Source organism: Sorghum bicolor, chromosome 4 (genome assembly GCF_000003195.3).
Source record: "Sorghum bicolor cultivar BTx623 chromosome 4, Sorghum_bicolor_NCBIv3, whole genome shotgun sequence".
Lineage (NCBI taxonomy): Eukaryota > Viridiplantae > Streptophyta > Magnoliopsida > Poales > Poaceae > Sorghum > Sorghum bicolor.
The window spans coordinates 46,659,389-46,667,394 of record NC_012873.2 but is presented as its reverse complement, the minus strand read 5'-3'; positions in this window follow the sequence as shown (position 1 = coordinate 46,667,394).

Genomic DNA, 8,006 nt, shown 5'->3' with positions numbered 1-8,006 from the left:
GATTCACTTGAGGGGACTATATAAGCTGACCCCCTGGTCCCTAGAGGAGGCACCCCTTGATCATTATTCATTATTCATAGACAGAGCAAAAGCTAGAGTTTAGAGATCAGAGCTCTCCTCTCTTCTCTAAACTAGAGTAGATCTAGATAGTAGCGAGATGAAGAGCGAGGGAGGATTTTAGGAGAGGTCGGCCTGTCGGTTCTTCCTCCAGTTGTACTTCGCCATGATCAAGCTCTAATCAAGCTTGCTTATGGGATGACTCTGGTAATCTACTTCTAATTCATTATGCAATTACTAATCATGTATGTTCTGATTCACAACTCTTTTGAGTACTTCTAATCTATAGGACCCTATAGGTTAGAATTGTAGTATAGGTGTAAGCGTGGTGCTTAGACCTAGATTACTTGTGGATATCCCCTGTCTAGCTGGATCGTGTGGTAGGCCGCGTAGGTGACAGTTACGTTGGTTCCCTGTAGTCCACCTCCTGTTAGCAGGACGGGTGGGGTTTATCGGCCTATGGATAGGTATCCTTTGTGGTGTATTCTTATCACGTGGTTCGTCCCAGACATAGACATTCCTCTTTGAAGTAGAGAAGCTATAGTTATCCTCTCTATTCTGCTACCATCGTCCATATACTAGATTGCTCTACTCTCTATTCCTGTATTATCACCCATTGTTATCTTACCTTTAATATTGTTCTTATTTAATTCTACCATCTTTCCTATTTACACCTATCTATCTATCTTGGTTAAGTTAGAGCGTAGTTGGTTCTCCCGTTTCCCTGTGGATACGATAAAACCTTTAACCGGGTAAAAGCTACAACGGTATCCGTGCGCTTGCGGATTTATCTGTGTGCGTATAAATACCATAGTACACTCTAGTGCCATGCTGGGGATGACAACCTAGTATTCAAGTGGTGTTAGCAAGTGTCAACAAGCATTTCTGGCGCCGTTGCCGGGGAGACGGTTGCTGAGTTGACTACGAACTAGCTTAATCATTTTCTAAAAAAAATAAAAATAAAAATATATTTTTCCTTTTATCCTTTGCCTCATCTCTTGCTATACTTTCTTGTTATCTAATCCTTGATTTTTGGTCTATCATGAATGCAAACATGTCTATCTATCAGTTTCATAGACCTACGGGCACACATCTCGAACCACCAAAATCTTCAAAGCCTATCATAGCATCTAGTTTTGAGATAGACCCCGAATACATAGAATTTGTTCAAAAACAACCTTTCTCAGAAGAAGGTGAGGAAAACCCATACACACACCTAAGAGCGTTTTATCGAGTCTGTGACCTCCTTCGCATAGAAGGCATGTCCGATGAGACCCTTAAATGGAAGCTCTTTCCGTTCTCTTTAATAGGAAAAGCTAGACATTGGTATAAACTCAAAGTAGGGAGTGTTCATGGAGATTGGAAGGAGTTACATAATAGTTTTATTTTTAAAATATTGTCCAATCTCTAAAGTGGCGGAACTTCGGCGTGAGATTATTTCTTTTAGAAAACTGGAAGAAGAATCTCTTGGCAAATCATGGGACCGCTTTATTAACCTGACTCTCACTGGCCCAAAGCTTTCTATTCCACAAGAAGTTCTTCTAATTCACTTTTTTGAGGGCCTTAGTATAGAAAATAAGCAAACATTGAATACAGCCTCTGGAGGATCTTTCCACCACCTGCCCGCTAGTGAAGCTTGGAATTTGATTGATTTATTGAGCGGAAAGTCTCCTAGCTTTTATATCCCTGAGAAAGAGAAAGAACCAGTTCCTAGACAAGAAGGAGTTTCGATAGCCAGATCACAACCACTTCAATTCTAAACTTTAGCTATCGATCCTAAACCATCAATATCCCAAAATTCTCCAAGGGAGGAAGCAATTCCGACCTTAAATCTTCCAGATACTGATGGTTTAGACTTCTGGTTCCATAAGAGACCTTCAAGCAGGGATAATTCAAATCCTTGCAATAATGGTTCTCTTAGAGAATGTCCTGGTTCCTTTTATGAAGAAGTCGAGGATGACATATCAAGTGAAGGAGAGCTAATCCATATAGAAAATTCTATCAGCTCCCCTTTCCTGATCACAAGTTCTTAATGGCTAGAATGTGTAGAATGGATGGATAAGAAAGAAGCCTTAATGGATTCTGACTTTGGCTCAATTTCAAATGGTGAGTTCTTGACTCCCTTTGAAAATGGGATTCATCCAACTATAGAAGACGACATAAGTGAGATCAAACCAGGAGAAACTCCGAACATTCAGATTGGAGACGAAGATAATATTAATGAGCATGGAATTTATTTCATAGCCACATCATTTACTCCATGCTCATATGCAACATCTTCCCAATCTATTGGTCTCTCCAACATCACCACATTTGAGATCTCCAACCCCCTCTTCCTTTCTATTTATAAAAACTTTAAAAGGGCGGTTGTCGACGCATATGTCTATAATAAATATTGCAGATCTCGTTGAGTTGATCTTGATATAGGTCAGCGTTGGAAGGGAAACCACTTCGCCGACATAAATTGATGGTTTCCCAAGGACAAGCTTGGTGTCCTAAAATAAGCACTCATCAGATCGTAACATGAGCTTTTAATTATTTGCAACATTACCTTGTGTATTGAGCATATAAGGATAATTGTAAAAATATTCCTTCGGGTATTCTTGTCACTAACCTTTCCAGGATTGGAGCAAGAAGATCGGATGAATGACAAGCACAAGGTATGTCCAACCATTCATCATAAAACATTGAATTAAATTCATCCAAACTTGAATTTTGCAAAATTCAAGCTTGGAGGAGTACCTTACATAAAAACATCCTTTGTCATGTTGCTATGTTGGTTGTCCCTACCTTTGAGACATGCTCAATTTGTTAAATACTAATCACACTACTTCATCTCCATTTGAGTAGATCTCTATAAATGCCATCACGCTACCTTTGTTTATCCTAGTAAGTGTTAGTTTGGAAGTACTGCACATACTTCTATTGGCTTTTAAATTAAGCATGGTGCTTAGGTTAAACAGCCTTCCTTAATCTGATTAGACATGGAGTCTAGTTTGGTTATTGAACTAAAAACTGCTTGAGTAGATATTGGTATATTTTGTCGGACTAACCCCTGCAGGAAAACTTTCAATATCAACCTGGGAAGTCCTGAGATAAACTCACATTAGAGACAAGGAGAGGGACACATGAAGTTTAACAATTTACACAAGGAAGACGTAGCTCATAAGAGATGATCCATGGAGGGTGCCACAAACACAATACACAGCCACTACAAATGGGAAGCTTCCACAAGGTGAGATGGTACCATCACTCTTCAATTAAGGTAACATCTTAAGATATGTGACTATCACTTTTATAAGCTTCTCGGTTCTAGCGTTCACATAAATAAAGAGACAAACATGTATGATTTATAACTCCAAATTAACCAACCCAACTGATTCAGCATGTTTAGTCCTTTAACCTTTGTTCCTAGTACTACCTCCATGATCTCACACTCCTAACCATATGAGCTAAAATGTTACACATTCAATCTTTGAGAGATATAAAGAAAAAGACATATACATAGATGGATTATCTTTCCACAAGGTTGAGCGATCTGATCTGACAAATGTTATAAGTGCTACACTCATGAACTTATCATTCATCAACTTTGTCTTGCTCACTATGCTTAAGGTTAGAGAAGAACAAATACACTTTTCGTTCTGTTGGTGTTTTCCACCAACAGGACCCATGCACTTGATCTCTGCCTTGTCTCTATGAGCAGGTACACTTCGAGCAAAACATGGAGGAGTTTTATAACTCTCAGACTCTACCAAGTGAAGGACCTGGATCTACGAGCACAAACACACTGAGAAGGATGCTGCCAACACCGCACTTCGAACTGTTGGGCAAATGAAGAACATGGGTGACACCGTATCAAGAGGTGTAGATGTCAAGGTCCACACCTGAAGCAAATGACGCATCTAAAGAGTGTCCTTGTCCACCATTTATACATTAACCTTGAATAGGTCTGGATCGAGTGTCTGTTTATCCATGCTTAGCTCGGTAGAAGTTAGGTGATATCCTGCCACCTGCGAGATATAGGGATATCGGGTCACGGTTGGCTTTATCTGCTATCATGGAAAAAAACCTTGTTAAGAATGAATGGAGACTGAGCGGGATGACGATAGGAAAGCAACAAGCACAGAGGTCTTGGGAGTGGACCTATCCCGATTTGTGTCATTGTTGACAGTAATTAACTCCAATTTTTAACCGTCAATCAACCCAGGAAGAGATCTGAAACAATATCTAAAGTAGGGTTGTAGGGGTTTATTCTAACGAGTTCCATGAGTTGTGTTGTTCTCACTTGTCTTGCAGGATATTTAATATTTCACCATATAAAAGTATCTCAAGTGAAGAATCTGAGTACACCATCACAGAGAGCTCGTCAAGACGATTGAGATAAACATATCATTTACTATATTTCGAGCACCAGAGAGAAAGTCCTCGATGGATATGACTTGGAAGACTGGAATACCCTAAAACTATCATCATCACAAGACTAGGGACTAAACCGACAAGATTCCACAGCTCTGTGAAATAATATTTTCAGGGACCAGAAGCTGGGAAAGGAAAGAATCCATTCATGACACGACACATTACGCAAACAGATCGGAAAGTGACACTAGAAGGACGTGGAAGACATCAGAAGGCATGGGAACGAAGCAGAGGACCAGCGGCTGCCAGGTGGGGTCGGCCGGTTCCACATGCTAGGTTGGCCAGCCTAGTCTCCTTGCCAGATGGGCCCCCCTTCGAGTGGCGGCCTCCAACCGACCTCTACGACACATCTTGACCATTGTTGCCTATCGGTTTGATCTGAGGGCTGCGGTTCAACCCATTAGGGTATATAAGTAGAGGCAGACCCCCCTGGGCGATCTATCATCTATCTCATATCCATCAATTCATTCAATCCACCATCGTTCAGTTTAGAGGTGTCCCTTGAAAGGATAACCTAGAGCTCCACCAACTAGGGCATAGCTAGAACATAAGAATAGGAATTAGAGGAGGCAAGCAATGCTTGGATCTCGGATCTAGTTGCGAGGAGGCTAGGTATAGTCTTGTACTTCTCTCTTGCATTCAACATTATTAATCTATTTGTGCTATTTGTCTTCTAATTCATTGTATTCATCTTCTAATTCATCTATTGTTCTTCTAGTTCATCATCTAGATCGTCTAGTTCACCATGTTCTTGTGTAGTTTTCGTGTTCTTGTCTAGTTCATGTGTTTCTCTAGTTCTTGTTCTAGTTTGTGTGTGAATGGAATACTTGATATGACTTGTTATAATTATAGATTCATAAGTATAATGTTCATTGCCTATATTGATTATATGTTTAGTATAGTTGGAATAGTTTTGTGTTTATATCCTTGTTCGTATAACGCTCATTCCGATGATCAAGGGGTGGGTAGTAGATATTGTGTAAGCGTGGTGCTTATACGTTGTTTACATATATTCTGGACCATGTGGTAGATCGTGAAGGTGACTATGATAGCTTCGTTGAGTCCTCTGTAGTTCACTCCCCGAATGTAGCACAAGTAAGGCTTAGTTGTGGGGTGATGTCTTGCTTTGTTCCTAACCCACCTTAGCAATGTCTATTGAGTAAGAATGCGAGGTTATCCTGACCATGATTGCTAGATGTAATTGCAATAATAAATGTAGCTCAATGACCTATAGTTAGAATAACCCTAGGAGTTAGTCTCTATTTTATAGTTCTTTCTAGAGTCATGCCTAAGTAGGAAAATGCTTGGTGGAACCTCTATTAGGATCACCTTTATCTGTTATTACTTATCCTCATTTATGATATGATTGATCCTTGCTTTGAGTATTGATCTAGTGGAACTCTTATCACAAGTGTAAGCTACAGCTTTTATTCTTTATACCTCCAAGTGTCTTCCTAGTGGTAAAATTATAAATAACGATACCTGAAATTTTCCTAGGTGAAATGCTACAAACAGGTGTATTTTATCAGTGCACTTGCGGATAACCTTTATTCATTTTCTATAGTGCTCTGATCATAAGTACAACCACATCTTTTGGTGTTGTGTTGGCGATGACAACCTAGCTTAAACAATGCTAAGAGATGACCCAAATATTTCTAATGCCTTTGCTAGGAAAGGGTTTGACCCTCCTATTTGTAATTGTGCTAAGAAATATCAACAGTCATTTAAGGACCAATATGTTGTACATCCTCATGTCATGCTGAACGCATGCTTAACACTTAATTGGCCAGATAAGTCGTTCCAATCGCAAAGCCAAGTAGCTCAACTTAGGCTGGATACCCCGTTCTGTTTGAGTGCGCACCCCAGTTGGTAGTAAGCATATGTGGGGAGGTAATGGCGTAAGACCGAGGTGTCAGGTTAGAGTCCTTACCGTGGCAGATTGGCGTTCCCTAGGGGTGCAACACTGATCAAACACACGAAGTTACACCTGAGTTGTAACAAAGGTGACCTAAGGCTGCCTTCGTGAGATATGTCTAGGTAAGTGCTAGGAATACCCCTCCAGCTGGATAAGAATCGATTCAAATCATCGTCTCTTCTAGATAGTGAGAAATTGACTTGACAAGCGGCAACATAGACACACTAAATAACTTAATGGTTCAAATGTTGAGAATGGTGATAATGACTTGCTATACTAGATATGGTTACTAATGCTTGTACCTTAAACAAGTGATTGTTTAGTACAGGTGCTAATATAGAATGGATATCTAGATTAATTATAACTTGTTGCTAACAGATGTTTTAACCAATCATGTTCTTATTAAGATTTTCACGCAAAAAGTGTGTCGAACCAGCCCCACCTTTATAAGCCTTGCATACTCCTTGGTGTCATTTTATTTTTAGTTTATGATGGGTAGCTGAGTACCTTCTAGTACTCAGGGTTTATTCCCACTTGTTGCAGATAACATCGTCTATCATGGCTATTGTACTAACTGCTTCCATTCTGCGATGGATGAAGAGTAGATCATGGGCATGATCACCTCTAGTATCTCCACTGTATGCTTTTGTTAGGTTGACTATGGTACTAGCATGTAATGAAACTAAGTGTATGGTGTTGTTTTAAAACTACTTTGCTTCCGCTACTGAAAACTTGTGTTATAGTAATTCACTTGTGAACTCCAATGGTTGTAAGGTACTTGTGAACTATATTGAAATCTATGTAATCTGTGATGGGAATTCTTAATCATGTACGGTCTTAGTTTGTATGTTGATTGAATTGAGATCCTTCAAGATTTTTCGGACTACCGGGTTTATATGGGGCTCAAGTATATCGGTTCAAATGCTTAGTGTTTGCTGATGTACTTGTGCTCTTATAAATTGGACGATTCTATTACAGCTAGCATCAGAGCAAGATTGGACATTAACCTATCACAGATGTAATTAAAAACAAAGGTTTTTGTTTTCCAAAACTAGTTGATAACCTATGGTGTGTGTATATAGGTGGAGTTACTTTTAAAAATAAGAAGTGCTAGTGGTCATACTTTTTATGCAAATTTTTAGCAAGGAGGACAACAACCGAAGGCTATGGAAGTCTAGAGCTAAAATATTGAGGATACTATTACTAGACCCTCTGACCGGGTCCTTTCAATAAAACTACCCAAAGGTTCGAGGCTACTGGGTACATATCCTCTGAAAAGACCTTAAAAGTTTTCAAAAACCAGGAGATCCTCCGCTCCGGTGCATTTTTTGCCAAGAAAAAAACGCACATCACCTGGGAATATTTCAAGAAGATCACTCTAAGGTTTCTCTCAGAAAGAGCTGAGATGAAGTTTGTTTCTATCTGACAAGACTAGAAGAAGTAAGGATGACTTTCAAAATCATCCATGGAATGCTAGGGGGCTTGTCAATGCGGCACCCTCAGGGCTCCTCACCAGCAGGACACCTGGAGGTGGGTCTCGGCCTAGCCCACAATTCCAGAAGTAAGCATATTGAGGCGCGAGTCTGAGTCCGAGTAGAATAAGGCTAGACTAGCC